This window comes from Tamandua tetradactyla, chromosome 21 (assembly GCF_023851605.1).
Source record: "Tamandua tetradactyla isolate mTamTet1 chromosome 21, mTamTet1.pri, whole genome shotgun sequence".
Classification (NCBI taxonomy): domain Eukaryota; kingdom Metazoa; phylum Chordata; class Mammalia; order Pilosa; family Myrmecophagidae; genus Tamandua; species Tamandua tetradactyla.
Window position 1 is genome coordinate 37,822,416 of NC_135347.1, and position 18,772 is coordinate 37,841,187.

The window sequence follows — 18,772 nt, forward strand, 5'->3', positions numbered from 1 at the left end:
GTAGTTTGAAGAAAAGTCCCCCATTTTGATTTGTATATACTACCCCTCACCCCTTCTTGATTTAGAGTGAAATGAGGATAGTGCTGAGAAGCCAGTAAGTAAAAATACAATAGTCTGAGAGGTAGACCTCTTTAAGAGGGAGAGAACCTTTGCAGAAGCATAGGAACTTGGAGATGAAGGGGCGAGCCATAGTACTAAATTCTGCAAAGAGCTCCAGGAGTATGAAGATTATTCTTTAATCAAAATTGGCTCATCAATATATAGTACCTGGCACAAAATAGAACACAGTAGGTATTTGGTGAATGATTTAACTAGAACTGTTTTGTGTTTGAAACACCTGATAAGCCTGTACTCTCCCTTAAACATTTAAGTCAGACCAGATTTGTAATTTGCTACTGTAGGTTCCTAAACCAACTTTGGTTCTTAAAATTTTCCTACTTTGTCTGTGGTCACTGTCTCAGAAGAGTGTGTACTGGGCACAGTAGTCCTGATCTCAGGCAAAACAATATTTGAATCTGTTTTCGGGAAAAAAAGATACTAGGGTAAGGATATCAGTCTCTTTCTTAGGGCCATTCCATGCATGGGCCGCCTTACTTCTGCCACCTGCAGTTCCCAGAAGTAATGGACTTGCCTTATGATGATTTGGGTTGATAGAATGAATGTGCTTTGTGGCAGAACTGAAATGTCATTGGCCTCTCTGTTTCTCAGGTAAAATTTACACTCAGATCAGCAGCTTTTATTATTATTATTACTATTATTATTATTTTAAAATGAAATGAATTTCCAGCTGGCTTTGCTTGAACTAAGGAAAGGCCCAAGATGACAGCAGTTTCCTCCATCCTGCTCATAGAATACTCAGCAGCACACACTTATTTGACTTCTGGCATTCATGACTGCTGTGAGATTGGCTTTTCCCTAAATGTACCCTGACAGCATTCTTGCTGTGCCCCTTCTAAGTGTAAACATGTCATAGGAAATGTCAAAGTATAGATCCAAGTTTTCAGGAAGAATCAAGAAACCCCCATCCTCCCAGTTAGATATGTGGGTTTTGATGTCCAGCTTCATGAAATTTGAGCAACCATTTGAATAGTGGCTGTTGTCATGTACATTTGGCACCTTAGTCTTTTTCTCTTTCTAAACTCCTCCAATGTCATCCACAATCTCTGTTCTAATTCACCCTACTAATGAGAATTGCTTCAGGACCTTTACAATGTGAAATAAGAGTTGTCTTTCATTGTATATTCATTAGTACAGAGGTATTTAGTTATTTACAATTGTGAATGTGGCACTGTGTTCACTGAGGTAGGGGACATATTTTAAGGAAATTGAAGCAGTCTAAAGCTAGAGCTATAAATAATTAAATATTTTCGTTTCCAATTGTTTCACTATGAAGATAAAAATATTAAAATGATAAAATGGTTATATAACAAGTAAGTTAGGACACCAAAATAAAAGTAAAAGGAAAGAAAGCCTTTTCATGTTTCCCTTGCTGTTGTCTAATTCCAGTTTTGCTCCAGCCGACTGAATACACTTTAAGTTTATCTCATACTCTCTCTTTGTTCTCTGTCTTCCTCCTCCTACAAATATCAGTTCAACCCCTCTTTTATTTTTTTTAATTTTTATTTTTTATTAATTAAAAAAATTAACAATAAACAAACATAATAAGATATCATTCCATTCTACGTATATAATCAGTAATTCTTAATATCATCAGATAGTTGCATATTCATCATTTCTTAGAACATTTGCATCGATTTAGAAAAAGAAAAAGACAACAGAAAAAGAAATAAAACGATAATAGAGAAAAAAAGTTATACATAGCATACCCCTTACCCCTTGCTTTCATTTACCACTAGCATTTCAAACTAAATTTATTTTAACATTTGTTCCCCCTATTATTTATTTTTATTCTATATGTTCTACTCTTTTGCTGGTATGGTAGATAAAAGGAGCATCAGACACAAGGTTTTCACATTCACAGAGTCACGTTGTGAAAGCTGTATCATTGTTCAGTCATCCTCAAGAAACATGGCTACTGGAACACAGCTCTACATTTTCAGGCAGTTCCCTCCAACCTCTCCACTACATCTTGAACAACAAGGTGATATCTACTTAATGCGTAAGAATAACCTCCAGGATAACCTCTCCACTCTGTTTGGAATCTCTCAGCCATTGACACTTATCGACCCCTCTTTTAGATTCAGTTTTTGGGAAACACAGACTTGAAAACCCTCCCTCATGGTTTTGTCTGAACTGGCTGCCATTCTGTTGCACACACTGGATCCAGTTGCTGGAGTGGGGAAACAGGAAAGGTGAGCGATAGAGAGCTAACACTTAGCTGAGTGAGTCAGGTGGACCTGTGTTAAAGGATGCGGGAGAACCAAACTGTAAAAATAGGGGATCCTTGCTAATTTTGATGTGGGGAAATCTGAAAGTTTCTTTTGCATGCCAGGGTATTTGAATATTTGGCAAACAGCTGGCTGTGCTATAGGAGAGTGCCTCTTGATTCCCTTCATCAGATGTTTGAAAAATAAAATGAAGCAGCCTGTATGCCAGCACATAGCTCATAGACTTGCAGTCAGTTTTGAAATTAGATTTGAATTGTGATATCAATGTCATGGTGGCACATGCTTTGAGAAGGTACTTACAGGGAGTAATTGAAAGATTCAATGTGAAGCTTCTGAAAGCCATAATTTAAAGTTGCAGAAGCCTCCATATTACTCTATTAAAATTTAAAATGACAGAGGCCCAATTACGTATAGTTATTTTCTTAAATAAAATTATATTTCTACCCCAAATGAAAGATTCATTGCTGCCCACTAATCCCTCTCAGGAGAAAAAATCTCTCTTGCCTCCAATGGCAGCAAAGATGGTTAGATTTATCCTAGGGACAATGGAGCTTTGCTGAAGAAGCAAAGCACAGCCTCCTTAGAAGAGCTTGACTTGTGGGAGGCTGATTTGCATGACAATCACCATTATGGACCCTCTCCAATGCCAGCCTTCACCCGTAACCAAATGCAATATAACTTTAATAGCAGCTGAAAAGGCAAGTAAGGGCTATAGCACACATTTTGCAAAACCTGAATGATGTAAAAAACTGTCAGTTAGAGGGGGTCGCTGGTTGGAAAGGTAAATCAAACTGAGAAGTGAAAATTGGAACATAACTTTAAAACCTGATAAAGATGTTACATAAAGATATAACTTTATCAGGACTGTTTATGAGGACTGCTGAAAGATATGAAGCATCTGTCTCTTCTTTTAACTCAAGAAATCAGTTACTAGGAGTCCTTACTAGGACTTCTGTGGCCCTTAAAACCACGGCATGAAAATAGATCAGTAGGAACATAGAAATATTATGAGTGCAGAAATTTTAGTCTCTAGGTTAAAAGTATGGAGCCAGACTTAAAACTGTGAATCTTTCCACCAGTTTCTTTGGCCTGTTTGATTTTACTTTGTACTATGTTGCAACTTGGGGGGAGTATGGTGTAATAGTAGCCAAAATTGCAGTGAAAAATTGCATAGGGTCAATCAAGCTTAAACCACTTTTATTTATGAGAAACTTTATTCCTTAGGGTTCCTAGGGACAAAGGAGCATGAATCAACTAATACTATGTTGTATGATACTAAGTGATAGAGTACATATATATCAATATTTTTCTAAGCAATATCGTATAAATAATGAAATTGCTCAAAAGTTTCACATTTACAAGTAGATCTTGGTTCTTTTGAGTTTGGTCATAACTTCAGCACAGCCAGTCCTTTGGCAGTATGCAAGTTTTTTGTTTTCTGGATTTAGCCTCAGGATCTATCCACATTTTTATAAAACTGATTCTGTGATGTGAACTTAATTTCCCTTACTTCCTTTTAGTCTCAAATCACAATGGCTTTTGTCTTCCTTTCTTTTGGTCCATGTCTCATTAAGAGGTGTCCCTCCTCCATTGTGGCCATGATTCTATCACTGTCCTTAAACTCTTGTTATAAATTAATTTGTCTCTCCCATTTTTCTACCTTTGCCACTTTATTGGCCTCTTTCTTAAAAAAAATTCTTCCCTGAAATCTTTCTCAGTTTCCTTTCTTTGAATACTTTTTGACTTGTCTACTCTCTTGCCTCTGCCTCATCACCATTTATTCTTTAACCTTTTGCAATCTGGATTCAGCCACTACTGATGTGCTCTCAGACAAAGATGTTGGGGATTGAGTCATGTCCCCCACAAAAGACAAGTTTAAGTCCTAACCCCCAGTCCTGTGGGTTTGAACCCATTTGTAAATAGTCCCTTTGAAGATGTTATTATTAGTTAAGGTTTGGACTTCTTTGTGAATAGGACCTTGGAAGAGCCTATTTAGATGAGGCCAAATTGAATCAGGGTGTGCCTTAATCCATATAGCTGAAGTTCTTAGAAGCAGAAGAAATTCGGAAGCAGTCAGTATGTTGAAGCCAGAAGTTGAAACCAGAGGATCAGATACAAGAAAAGAGAGATCTACATGTGTTGGAGGATTGCCAGAATGCTACACTTTCCTCGAGAAAGCAAGCTCTGCTAATACTTTGATTTTGGGCTTCTAGCCTCCCAAACTGTGAAACTATAAAGTCCTGTTGTTTAAGTCAACCAGTGTGTGATACTCATCATAGTAGCCCTGGAAGACTAGGACAAAGACTGTAGTCCTACTTGACAGACCTCAGCAAACACTCTAGTGTATCCAATAAAAAGTTAGTCTTCCCTTCTTAATCTCACTTTTAAGAAGTAACCACTGTTAATATGCATCTTTCCTTGTTTTTCTATGTATATACATATATATAAATATATAATAGATATTTTTGCCTGAATATTAAAATATAATAGATATATTTAACGCTTCTCTGTCTTTTAATTTATATCTCTAAGATAGATGCTTTTCATATATTTCTCTCTGTATACATATATGAACATATACGTACAGTTCTGTTTTTTCCAAAATGTTATCACACTATACCTTTTGCTCTGCAGGTTCCCTTTTTCACTGAATAATTTTCTTGTCATAAATGGGGAGCTATCTTATTATTTTATTATTTTTATAGTAAAGAACTACTTTTTACTATATTATTTTTAATGACTGCACAGTGTTACATGGTATAGGTGGTCTGTAATTATCTGTTCTTCAACTGCTGGCCATTTAGCTCATTTTACATTTTTTTCTATCACAAGTGTTGCAGTGAACATAGTAGCATATTTATTTTTGTGAATATGTGTTAGTATTTCTTTAAGACAGATTTTTAGAAGTGGAGTTAATGAGTCTCCTATAAGATTAATTAATAACAACAAGAGACTCATAGGTTGAGAAGAATTTTGAGAGAGCTCAGAGTTATCCTATATTCCCAAGAACAGTATTTTCTTTTTGCTCTAACCTTGGTAAGTCCAGAATGAGACACCATTTTCTTTTTCAATAATGCCTTCTAATGACCTGAAATTGCAGTGTTCTTTAGAAGAAGTAATAATAGTCATGAAGCTTTGGCCAAGCAAGTTAGAGGTGAAAGAGTAGAACTTAAAATAATGCTTTGGTAAGCCTGGTCAACAAGCCAATCAAACTACAAAATATTATGGATTTATCAGAATTATGGCAGCCTTGGACGTTTGGATTGATTTACATTTATATGATCGGGAAGTTTATACTTTTGTACTTCAGGTAGAGTAGCTATGGAAGGTGTCCAAGATTGATTTAACCTATTCCTTACGATGGTCCTCAGCAAGTGGGCCTTCTTTTAAGCCTTACCTCTCTCATCTCCAGGAAGCAGGTGGCCTGTTGAGAGTCCAGCCTATCCCAGAGTATGTCAATACTGAAAGAATAGTTGAGCTACCCTTGGCCTGGATTGCTTTGCTTGTGTTCCAGGGCTACTGCCCTTGGAGAGAGGCAAATAGCAATTCTTTTACAAGTTGGCTTAAGGAAAATAAAAATGTGACATCACATGTGGGCTCCTGGCTGCTTCATGTTGCCTCTTCCAAAGCATGTAGGATTTGTTTAGAATATTTGCCACATTGTGATGACCCACATGGGGAAACCCTATGTGTTATGGATCTGACTATAGGAGCAGTGGAAACAGTGCTGCAGACATGTGCCTGATTGTCACATCTTGGGCATCTTCCCCACTCAGTGCACATGAGCATGTCTTCATTAGGAACAAGTGCAGCGTGAGTAGCAGAGACGGCCATGTTAAACAGCCAGAAACATCACATTATGTGCACATTTATACAACACTGCAGAAAGGACCTGGCAGCCTGGCTGTGTTAGATCATTTCACTGCTCACCAAAGAGATTTTAAATGGACTTTTAATTATGATTGCCAATTTGCTATGGTTATATTCCTTAATATGAGCATCTGATTAGGATTAATTTTCTTTAGCTGATGAATAGAGCATGTAAACTTATAGGGTTGAATTTGTTGTCATGCATTTGCAATTTTATATTTTCACTTTTCACTGGAGTGAAAATTACAGGTACTCCTTATCTCTTTTAGTTTTGTGCTTAATGTTTTTCTCCCTTTACTGTTGTGTGGCACCTTAGACTTGTCAGTAGAGATAAAGCAGGGCTAAGTGACTATTAAGCACTTTTTTGCTTATAGTGAAACCCATTAACATGGACCTCACTAAATTTGGAATTTATTCTAATGAGGGCAGGGCCTGGGTTAAAGTTTCTCTCTTGCATTGTCTCTGAACTAAAGCTTTGCTGAACTAATAAATAGTATAAATAGAATTGCAGGTGGATAGCACTATTACTTTAAATACAGACTTCAGGCTTTGCAAGAGAGGGGACATCATGTGGCAGAATGGCATAGTGAAAAAACTGCCATGTCCTCACTATGTGACCTTGGACAGACTACTTAGCTCCTGTATCTTTTCTCTCCCATCTGTAAAATGGAGATAATTTTATCTATTTTATAGGGTTGTTGTGAGGGTTACATTTAATATATCAAGTGCCTGGTGTGTACAGTTACTTCATAAATGTAGGTAATTATTCCCTAACTAAAATCATTGGTAAGCCAATTTCCGATACCTTCCCTTTTTTTTCACTAAAATGAGTAAACTTAGTACTTTAGAATTTTGCTAACCTAATCTGAGGTATTGCTCTCTTATTATTACTATTATTTATTATTATTAATTGAAGGAAAAACCCAGCACTTTAATGGCTGAGAGATTTCAAATAGAGTTGAGAGGTCATTTTAGAGATTATTCTTATGCCTTACATAGATATCCCTTTTTAGTTTTTAGTGTACTAGAATAGCTAGAAGGAAATACCAGAAACTGTTGAACTGTAATCCAGTAGTCTTAATTCTTGAAGACAGTTGTGTAACCTGCTTTTACAGTGTGACTGCGTAATTGTGAAAACCTTACGGCTGGCATTCCCTTTATCCAGTGTTTGGACTGATGAGTAAAAAAAAAATAATAACAAAAAAGAAATAAATAATGGAGGTGGGGATAAGGGAATGGGATGTTTGGGGTTTTCATTTTTTATTTTTATTTTTTTTTTGGAGTAATAAAAATGTTTAAAAAGTATAGTGGTGAATGTACAACAATATGATGATACTGTGAACCAGTGATTGTACAGTCCGGATGATTATATGGTATGTGAATATATCTCAATAAAATTACATTTAAAAAATTAAAGAAAAAAGAGCATAGACTTTGGAGTCAGGCAAAACCTGTTTGAAAGTAATTCTACCTTTTATTAGTGACGTGGCTGTAAGCAGGTTACTTATTTCTCAAATTCTGAGGAAATGCATATAAAGTGCTCAGCCCAGTGATTTTCATGTAGTAAACGCTCAAGCTGTTGTTGTTATCATGATCTTTTTGGTAGTCAACCATAATTCACACTTCCATTCATTCAGACTTATTTTCAATTCATTAATGAATTTTACCTTGACTTTTTCAATTCTTTAATGAGTTGTACTGTTTATATACTCTCCATTCTAGATGATAACTTCATGTAAGTAAAATTTGTTTTTCTTTAAAAAATTATAGAACAGCTAAAATAGCTATATAAATAGGTAAGGTAATGAGGAAAGAATAATATTTTGAAAGTGGAGGCATAAGACTCAAGTTAGACTACAGTTACTGAAAAATGAATTTTGTGCATAGGCTTTGTGCCCTTTAGGAAAGGTCTTTATATTAGCTGAAACAAAATTGGAACTTTATATGTAAGTAGTGAAAGGTAGGATTGGTGACCAGATCCTAGCATTCTTCTGGGGAGAGAGAAGCAGTAAGTTCATGTTTATCTTTATTTCCATCTTCTTGTTTTCCTCTTATGCTTCATATGCTGAATGGGTGAGAAACTATAATGTCCTGCATAGAGTCTGTACTCTGTCCTCCCCTAATGACAGCCTCACACAGTTTGTCAGAATCCATCACCTCAGTGGATCAGACTGATTTACTTCAATGCTTGACAGAATGGGTGCAACTTGTGGTGAAATGAAAGCAGCCAGGTGTGTGTGTGTTTATTAAGTGTTCTTTAATGGGAGAAGTATATTCATTGATGCTATTTTGTAGAAGCAAGAAGTGCCCATCTTCTTTTGGGAAAATAGAAGAATTATTTTCGTAACTTATTACAATACAAATTCACAATGATAAATATATTCTAAAAATCAGGTTTAAAAAAAAATATGTGCATACCCAGGGGAACCTTATTACTAGCAGTAATAATAATTAATAGAGATAGACCAATACTCCTGGGACTAGGTGCCTCTGACTTTCCAGAACTGCCTGACTTAAGGGGATGGTTTTTAAAAAGTAAAATTAGTTCTTTAAGTTGAGAAGTAGTGGTTTAACATGTGGGAATTCCATATAAATAAACTCACAAGTCAGAAAAAATGTCTTTGACCTTGTTTCTAAGATTTGGGTCAGAAAATGTGATCATTCTAAACCACAACATAAGTTACATTAGATGTTTGTTGGAAGTACCTAATAGTTATTTAAGGTATGGCATTATTTGGCTAGATCTGGCTTATCAATAGGAATTTCAATAATAGTCTTTTTTGAATGTTTTCTGTTCGCAGGCTCTATGCTAGAAATGGGGGATATAATGGGAACTACAAAAAAAAAAGAAAAAGATATTATGAAGTAGGTACCAGCAAAGAAGCACATTTATTGAGTTTAATTTGTTGGGGGTCAGACAGCTAGTAAGTGGCAAAACTGGACTTATAGTGCTGTATTTGTTACAGCAGTTTAACTGTGTTCTGGTTAAGAGATCCCAAAATACAGTGGCTTAAGATAGAAGGAGATTCTTGACACAGTGGAGCTGCCATATCAGCTCTGGACTTCTTATGCTTAGATTATTGTATAAAGGAGAAATAAACTTCTGTCTTATTACTCTGCTTTCCCTGGATATTGGCCTCATTTATATGGCTGAAGATGCACACTATATTCTTTAAGGGCACTCCCTGAAAGTTGTACTCCTAATTTTACTCAGATCTCATTAGCCATAACTAGCTGCCAGGAAGGCCTGGAAATATAGTCTTCGTGGCCGCGTGCCCCTTAAAACACAGGGATTCAATAAGGAAGAAGGGGAAAATGGGTATGGGGGAAATTGGCAGCCTTTGACTTCACATGCTGATTAAAGTAAAATTTTGGCTGCAAACTTAACCAAGTGTTATCTGATCTCATGACTTTGGGATATACCTAAATTCTTTATCCATTTCTTTTCAAATAGTATTTTATCAAGTCTCTCTCTGTATTTTATATGTAGGTATATATGATATATTTACATATTTAATATACATGCGATATCATGAATATTGCATGATTCTACAGTGAATCCTGGTCATCTGCATGTGCTAATTAATACAAAATTTCACAATATAAGAAGCCCGCTGGCTTTAATCTTTGGCATAAAGTCTTGCAAAAACCCCACGAATTGTCTTACTTGCATTCTCATTCTCAAAAAGATCTCTGATTCCTAGATCTATGTTGTAAGAGGCATGTTGTTAGAGAAATGGCTTTACAGAAATATGATTAAAGTTTTTAGAGAGGCATGAATTCAATTCATACCTCTGTTGTGAGGCAAAGTTTCTTAGAATTCTTGGTCTTTTCTGATAAAATTTAGACATTTATGATGTATGAGTCAACTAATAAGTATTTATTGAGAATATTTTTAGATCTCAGTTGTGTTTAGTGGACCCACAGATCCTTGCCCAGCTGTCTCTTGGGAACCTTGATTCTTGAAGATCAGCACAGGCTAGATCTCAAGTATATATACATGTGTTCTTACTTGTTACCTGGGCCCTGCATTCCTCAACCCTAGTGCAGTCCCTGAGCTCAGCTATCCATGTGGAGTTGCTTGGACAAATTGAGTCAAGCTCTTCAGCTAGTACTTCACTCGTGGTAAGATGATGCAGAAAAAGCAAAAAAGAAAGATGAACATTTAAGGTAGAGCTGGTCTAATGAGTCCAGTTTTATCTGGGAAGGGGATTGTGGTGCAGGATGTATCTTGCAAGTGGGAGACAGTTGCAAACCTGTTTACCACACTAGCTACTTGGAAACATAGAGGAGCAATCCAAAAGAAGTGAAAACCCCGAAAGATGAACTCCAAAGAAACCATAGCTCACAGAAGCAAAAGCTTTAAAACTTTTCTTCCGGTGCATTAAAAGCTCCACCCTTTTTACAAGAGGTCTGGTTAACATCCATTAACTTATTGAGGCACATAATCTCTTTTTCTCCTTGGGGATGGGGTTTAGGGGAGGTGGGAGAGAGAAAATGGGTGTGGAACTTTGCTTCCCCTCTAGAGGTCAGCACTAGGCACTTTGGAAGCACAGTAGCAAGTATGGGACTTGGCCTTTAACGCAGTTCTCGAAAAAATAAATCTATCTGGGGAGCTGATGTACATGAAATAAGTAGAGAAGATCAAGTCTAAACTGTGTGATATTGATTATTCCAGATGAATCCCAGATAAGGGATTTATTTTGGTGGGAAGGCTTCTTGGAATGTGTCACAAGAGGGGCTAAAAAAGGATGAGAAGGAGCTAATTAAGAAGAAAACAGAAAAGGATACATGAACAAAGGTGCAGAAAGAGTTTAGAGGTCAGAAGACCTCTGCCTGAAAGAAATTTCACATTGGAGAACAGGAAATGAAGTGAAATAGGAATAGTAGAAGATCTAAAAAATTAGGCAGAAGAATTTGAACTCAGTGGGTTATACCGTAGGCAGCCATTTAAGATGTTTTTAAACAAGGATTTATTGCTAGCTACTTCATTTTTTGTGTGTGCAATGAGGAAATGAAGATAAATTAATAAATGACTGACTGACTAATTGACTCACTGAGTAAAAGATATATGTTATAAAAACATTGTAGTTTTATAATTTGTCTAAACTGGCAAAAGGGGTTTCCTGTATCAGCAACAAAGCCAGGAACAGGAGGAGGCCAGGACTAGTTATATCAAGGACTGGGGAACTTGCTAGAATTAGCCAGCAATCCAGGCCTCTGTGACCAAGAGGATGTGCTTTTCTTGGGATTGGTTCAGGAAGGAGTTGGTATCTGAGTAGAACCAATTCAGCAGAAGGGTTGGGGTAACTGAAACATAGATAGCAGGTGAGATTTAGAATTAGGTATGGTGGTATTGTGGTAGTAGGTAATCATCTGTTCACAGCTTGATTCCAGCCAGCAGCTAGAGTCCTGGAATAAAATCTAGGAAAGGGTTGTATCAGCGCTCTAGTCAAGTAGGTTTAGGTTCAAGGCAAGGCACAAGATGTTGTAGGGAACTAGGAAGCTAGTCAGGGTAGAAGCCAGTTCTAAGGAATGGGTCAGCAAGTCTGCAGTTAGGCATATGGGGAGTGGGAGGGCATGATGAGAAAGCAAGGTAGAGGAAACTCAGTGCAGCTCAGCACATTTGTGCCAAAAACTGAATTTCAGTCCCTCCATTTGGTGGGCCGAGGTTGCTTCTCTTGTGTCTGCTCTCATGAGGATGGGCTGAGATTCACAGTAGTGCTGAACCTGTTAAGCACTACTACTACTTGAGTAGTCCGGCTCAGCAGGGCTCTGGAAAAGTGGAAGCCCACTGGTGACAGCATCACTAGGAGGGAGTTGAGTGTAGTAGAGGAATCCTAGGCATAGCTCGGAGACTGTTATATCCAGGTTGAGGAGGACAGGGCCAAACCAAGACAGATAGTAGAAATTTATAAGAAAAGTAGACTGCAAAAGTATTTCAAATTAAGAATTTACAGCCTTCAGTGAAGAGTTTGATATAATGGATAAAGAGGAAAGAGTCTTAAATGATTTCAGGTGTATTTTAAATGTTCATGTATGACATATTCTCTCATGAGCTGAAGATATTTTAAACACAAATATAATCATTTTCAGCCTATTTTTAAAAGCCCAAATAAATAAGTAAATTAGTAAATAAATTGTGTTAAGCCTAAGCTTACTTAACTTTGCTCACTTTACTTCTCTCTGTGGTGGGTCTGCAATGGGGCACTGCAGAGAGACAATAGCCCCTGAGTATATGATTGAATATAGAAATATTTCTTGTAAAAAAGTTACTATCTTTCCTTGCTGATGATACTGTTACATGTGCATAGGGATGGCTGAAAAACCCAAGGTGGGACCCACTTGGACCCTTCCTTTGCTGCTGTAGCTGATATTTGAAGCATTCACGTTGAGCCTCTGTCTTCTAGCTTACCTGGTTAGTTCAGGTAACCTTCTTCTTTGGTGAAGAAGGTGTGCTCCTGGCTGGCCAGTTTCTTCCTGACGTGTTTCTCTATCTGGAGCTGTTGCTGTTGTTTGCCAACCATCTACTTCAGTGACACAAGATGGGACACAGTCAGAGACATTACTATTCATAAGGAGTAGAGCTTGGAAGGAGGGCTTATTTCCGTTTATCAAGTCGAGGAAAGAAAATATAAAATCCTTATCTGTAGGGTTTGGTAGGAAAACTATCTTTTCAAAATGTACAGATATGTGGCATTTCGGTTTTTATTAGGCTTGCATCTGTGCTTGGAGGTGGGATGGATTTCAAAGTCATTATTTAAAGTTGGGAAAGGAAATGTTAAACTGCATTATCATCATAAAAATCCTGGTTGTACTGTTGAAATGTTGAGCTAAATCAATTTTAGTGATCAGTGAAAGGCCACCCTTTGTACTTCTGAAAAGTTGTTCTTTGAAAGGCTTGGATTAATTACTGATTCCCATTTTGTTCACAGATACAGTGCCTCTAGGACTGAGACAGACAGCTGCCATTGAAAGCCTGCTTCAAATCATCTTTCATGGTTTTTTTGGTCAGAAAATTACTACATTCACCAGAAACGGAAGCAAATCAAGACATTAAGAATGCCACGTTGGCCAGCAGTTAGTGACGCCAGTCTTATGCAAGCTTCAGCCAAGAGCTTTTCAAGACAGTGTACCTCACTAGTCAGAAATCAGAAGAGATCTGCATCTACCCTTGTTTGTTCTAGCTGCTCCTTAAATCTGTGTGCCCTTCCATATTAATGTGAATTGAAGCATGAATTGCCTTTTCAACTGATTTGAGTACCTCTGCTATGTGTGGATCACTGTGCAAAATAGGGGAGGAAAATGAAGGAGACAAATAGGATGTGGTCCCTTCCTTCAGTAAATTTACAACTTGTTTGGGTACATTTATTTTTCCTCTGCTCTTAATTAGATGTGTCCCTAGTGCAAGAAACAAAAGGAATGGAAAAGTGTATTCTTTAAGTATTTTCAGTCCCTTCTCTTTAGTTAAATAACAACAAAAACAAAACAAAACAAACAAAAAAACCCTAACTCCTAATGGCAACCCAGGACATCTTAATTCTGTTTTTTGTTGGACTTTCGATGAGATCCATTTTATTGATTCCACACATATTCAGTAGACCTTAGAGATATTAAAACATTATAGTTTGGGATAATTTGAATGAAATTCTGTTTTTTCCTTTTAGGTGTGGATTGTCTGTTGGAAAAATGTTGTGAGACCTAACATGTGCTTTTACATTTCTTGGGTAATGGGGAGATGAATTATACATTTTGTCCCTGGTAGTTCTCTAGTTTCCATGACCAAGGAGCCTGCCAGACTGAGTGAGCTATTAGCATGGAGAAAGGGAGAGTTTGGACCAAATTTGGGGTTGGGGAGTATGTTCATGGATAGGGCAGGAAAGGAGCAAAACAAAACTGGGTTCTGTATGAAAATATGGCTAAGTAGTTATTTCAGTAATCACTGCTTTGTACTTTATGTTCCATACATAGATTGGCTTTACAATTTTTCCAAAAAGTTATTTCTGACTTGAGAATAAATGTAAGTCATTTTTCCAGTGTGAAGATGCTGTGACTGTAGATCCTAGACATTTATGTGTAGTGTCTGTGACACATTTTAGTATGTATGATCTAACAATAGACATATCTGTCTTGAATAGTGTCCTTCTGGATTGAAAATATGTCAGTTTCTTTTAAACATCACCAACAGACTTCTTAATTAAGCTGCCAATATATAATGTCAATAGTAGTGTTGTTTGAAAAATGGATTGTGTGTTTCCTTCTTACTAAATAAATAACAGTGCTTTATATAAAATGAATTTAAAGTATTCTTTGAATGGGACATTATATTACTGCTTTAAGAATTTGATAGAATGATGAATATGCAGCTATGTGATGTTACTAAGAATTACTGATTGTACATGTAGAATGGAATGATTTCTAATTGTTTGGTTAATTCTTTTTTTAATTAATAATAAAAAAAAGAATTTGATAGAATTCTCATATCATCACTTTTTGTTTTGTTACTTTGCTCGTCAGTAAGGAACAACTCTAATTTGACCAATGGCTTTAGTAATGCCATTCATACTTAGTAGTGAGCATATGAGAACTCCTGGTTATAATACTGGACATTTGTTATGTCACTTCAGTTTGCATGAAGTAGCTTCTAGGAAATCTGGGTGAAATTCATCTTTGCCCTTCTCTACCTGGATATTTTAATGTTTCCAGCCCCTTATGCCCGAGTTATACTCACCAGAACTCTGAGCCAACTTTTAACTGTCTACCACCGAAAGGAGTCTGCTTTCAAAACAGTCAAAGCAACTGTCAAAATTTCTAATTCTGGTTTAGAATGAAGAGTTTGATCCCATCTACGGGGAATCTAACCTTCTTGAAGGGCCTCAAATTTGGTTCTCTGGTATTCTCTTCAAATGAAGTTGGATGTTCAATCATAGAGATACACAGATAGGGCTGAAAGAAGATTACATTCATCAGCTTAGAATTTGTGCTCTACTTCTGGAAAACACTGGCATAAGTACCTGCAAATTAATACTTAAGAAAAATAAATTTCATAATTAGTTGTGGATAGCACAATTACTACCACATTGCTCTTTTACAGTAAAGATGTGAATTTGTTAAATGTATATATTAAAAATACACTACAGTTTTGTAACGTTTTTCTGGGAAGTCTTCATTTTTAAGAAATTGAAGCAGCCTGGTATCATCATTCTCTCTGAGTACTTTGAGGAAAGCTCTGGGCCTAGACTGAGTTCTGGCTTTGACTTTTTTTTTTTAACTTTTGATCATTCCATTCTACATACATAATCAGTAATTCACAATATCATCACATAGTTGCATATTCATCATCATGATCATTTCTTAGAATATTTGCATCAATTCAGAAAAAGAAATAAAAAGACAACAGAAAAAAATTCATACATACCATACCCCTTACCCCTCCCTTTCATTGATCACTAGCTTTTCAATCTAAATTTATTTTAACATTTGTTCCCCCTATTATTTATTTTTATTCCATATGTTTTACTTGTCTGTTGATAAGGTAGATAAAAGGAGCATAGGCACAAAGTTTTCACAATCACACAGTCACATTGTGAACGCTATATCATTATGCAATCATCTTCAAGAAACATGGCTACTGGAACACAACTCTACATTTTCAGGCACTTCCCTCCAGCCTCTTCATTACATCTTGACTAACAAGGTGATATCTATTTGATGCATAAGAGTAACCTCCAGGATAACCTCTCGACTCTGTTTGGAATCTCTCAGCCATTGATACTTTATTTTGTCTCATTTCATTCTTCCCCCTTTTGATCAAGAAGGTTTTCTCAATCCCTTGATTCTGAGTCTCAGCTCATTCTAGGATTTCTGTCCCACATTGCCAGGAAGGTCCACACCCCTGTGAGTCATGTCCCACGTAGACAGGGGGAGGGCAGTGAGTTTGCTTGTTGTTTTGGCTGAAGAGAGAGGCCACATCTGAGCAACAGAACAGGTTCTCTTGGGGGTGACTCTTAGGCCTGATTTTAAGTAGGCTTGACCTATCCTTTGTGGAGTTAAGTTTCATATGAACAAACCCCAAGATTGGGGGCTCAGCCTATTGCTTTGGTTGTCCACACTGCTTGTGAGAATATCAAGAATTCAACTTGGGGAAGTTGAGTTTTTGCCCTTTCTCACCATTCCCCCAAGGGGACTTTGCAAATACTTTTTTATTCACTGTTCAAATCACTCTGGGATTTATCGGGGCATCACGCTAGACAAACCAACAAAGGTTCCATGTACTTATGGTGTTCAGTTAGGTTGTCTATATAAGTTATATTAGGAAATGCACTAGTCAAAATATAAATTTTGTACCAAATAAACATTTTTTGCTTTAGTCTCACACATAAGTTAAAATTTTAAAATATTAATTACCATCTATTTTGGGTGATGTTGGCTTCATAGAATGAGTTAGGTGGCTTTCCCTCCTCTTCAATTTTTTTCAAGAGTTTGAGCAGAATTGGTACTAATTCTTTCTGGAATGTTTGGTAGAATTCACATGTGAAGCCATCTGGTCCTGGACTTTTCTTTTTGGGGAGCTTCTTAATGACTGATTGAATTTCTTTACTTGTGATTGGTTTGTTGAGGTTGTCTATTTCTTCTTGAGTCAATGTTGGTTGTTCATGCCTTTTTAGAAAGTTGTCCTATTCATCTACATTGTCGTATTTATTAGCATAAAGTTGTTCATAGTATCCTGTCATTACTTCCTTTATTTCTGTGGGGTCAGTAGTTATGTCTCCTCTTCCATTTCTGATCTTATTTATTTGCATCCTCTCTCTTCTTCTTTTTGTCAATCTTGCTAAGGGTCCATCAATCTTACTAATTTTCTCATAGAACCAACTTCCGGTTTTGTTGATTTTCTCAATTATTTTCATGTTCTCAATTTCATTTATTACTGCTCTAATCTTCATTATTTCTTTCCTTTTGCTTGCTTTTGGGTTAGTTTGCTGTTCTTTCTCTAGTTCTTCTAAGTGTACAGTTAATTCCTTGATTTCTGCCCTTTCTTCTTTTTTGATATAGGCATGTAGGGCAATAAATTTCCTTCTTAGCACTGCCTTTGCTGCATCCCATAAATTTTGATATGTTGTGTTTTCATTTTCATTTTGCCTTGAGATATTTACTGATTTCTCTTGTAATTTCTTCCTTGACCTACTGGTTGTTTAAGAGTGTGTTATTGAGCCTCCACATATTTGTGAATTTTCTGGCACTCTGCCTATTATTGATTTCCAAATTCATTCCTTTATGATCTGAGAAAGTGTTTTGTATGATTTCAATCTTTTTAAATTTATTGAGACTTTCTTTGTGACCCAGCATATGGTCTATCTTTGAGAATGATCCATGAGCACTTGAGAAAAAGGTGTATCCTGCTTTTGTGGGGTGTAATGTTCTATAAATGTCTGTTAAGTCTAGCTCATTATTGTATTATTCAAATTCTGTTTCTTTATTGATCCTCTGTGTAGATGTTCTTTCTATTGATGAGAGAGTGGAATTGAAGTCTACAACTATTATGGTACATGTGTCAATTTCTCTTTTCAGTGCTCTCAGTGTTTGTCTCATGTATTTTGGAGCATTCTGGCTCAGTGTTTAAATATTTATGATTGTTATGTCTTCTTGTTGAATTGTTCCTTTTATTGGTACATAGTGTCCTTCTTTGTCTCTTTAAACTGTTTTACATTTGAAGTCTAATTTGTTGGATATTAGTATAACTACTCATGCTCTTTTCTGATTGTTATTTGCATGAAATGTCTTTTCCAAACCTTTCACTTTCAACCTATGTTTATCCTTGGGTCTAAGATATGTTTCCTGTAGACACCATATGGATGGGTCCTGTTTTTTAATCCATTCTGCCAGTCTGTGTGTTTTGATTGGGGAGTTTAATCCATTAACATTTAGTGTTATTGTTGTATGGGTAGTACTTTCCTCTACAATTTTGCCTTTTGGATTTTATATATCATATCTAATTTTCCTTCTTTTTACCTCTATGGATAGTCTTCATTTCTGCACTCTTCTCCACACTCTCTCTCTTGTCTTTTTATATCTGTCTCTAGTGCTCCCTTTAGTATTTCTTGCAGAGCCGGTCTCTTGATCACAAATTCTCTCAGTGATTTTTTTGTCTGAAAATGTTTTAATTTCTCCCTCATTTTTGAAGAACAATTTTGTTGAATATAGAATTCTTGGTTGGCAGTTTTTCTCTTTTAGTAATTTAAATATATCATCCCACTGTCTTCTCGCCTCCATGGTTTCTGCTGAGAAATCTATGCGTAGTCTTATTGGGCTTCCCTTGTATGTGATGGATTGCTTTTCTCTCGCTGCTTTCAAGATTCTCTCTTTCTCTTTGACCTCTGAAATTCTGATTAGTAAGTGTCTTGGAGTATGTCTGCTTGGATATATTCTGTTTGGGGTACACTGCACTTCTTGGATTTGTAATTTTAAGTCTTTCATAAGAGTTGGGAAATTTTCAGTGATAATTTCCTCCATTAGTTTTTCTCCTCCTTTTCCCTTCTGTTCTCCTTCTGGGACAC

At 36.5% G+C, this 18,772-nt stretch overlaps 1 long non-coding RNA gene across 2 annotated transcripts in view; it reads left to right on the plus strand.

Moving 5' to 3' along the window:
• LOC143665581 (uncharacterized) overlaps nt 1-13,473 on the plus strand; it is a 162,202-nt gene extending 148,729 nt beyond the window's left edge. For both annotated transcript variants that reach the window (XR_013167082.1, XR_013167090.1), the window contains one exon: nt 13,154-13,473. This is a non-coding gene — a long non-coding RNA (uncharacterized LOC143665581). The remainder of the gene's footprint in view (nt 1-13,153) is intronic.
• The last annotated feature ends 5,299 nt before the right edge of the window (nt 13,474-18,772 follow it).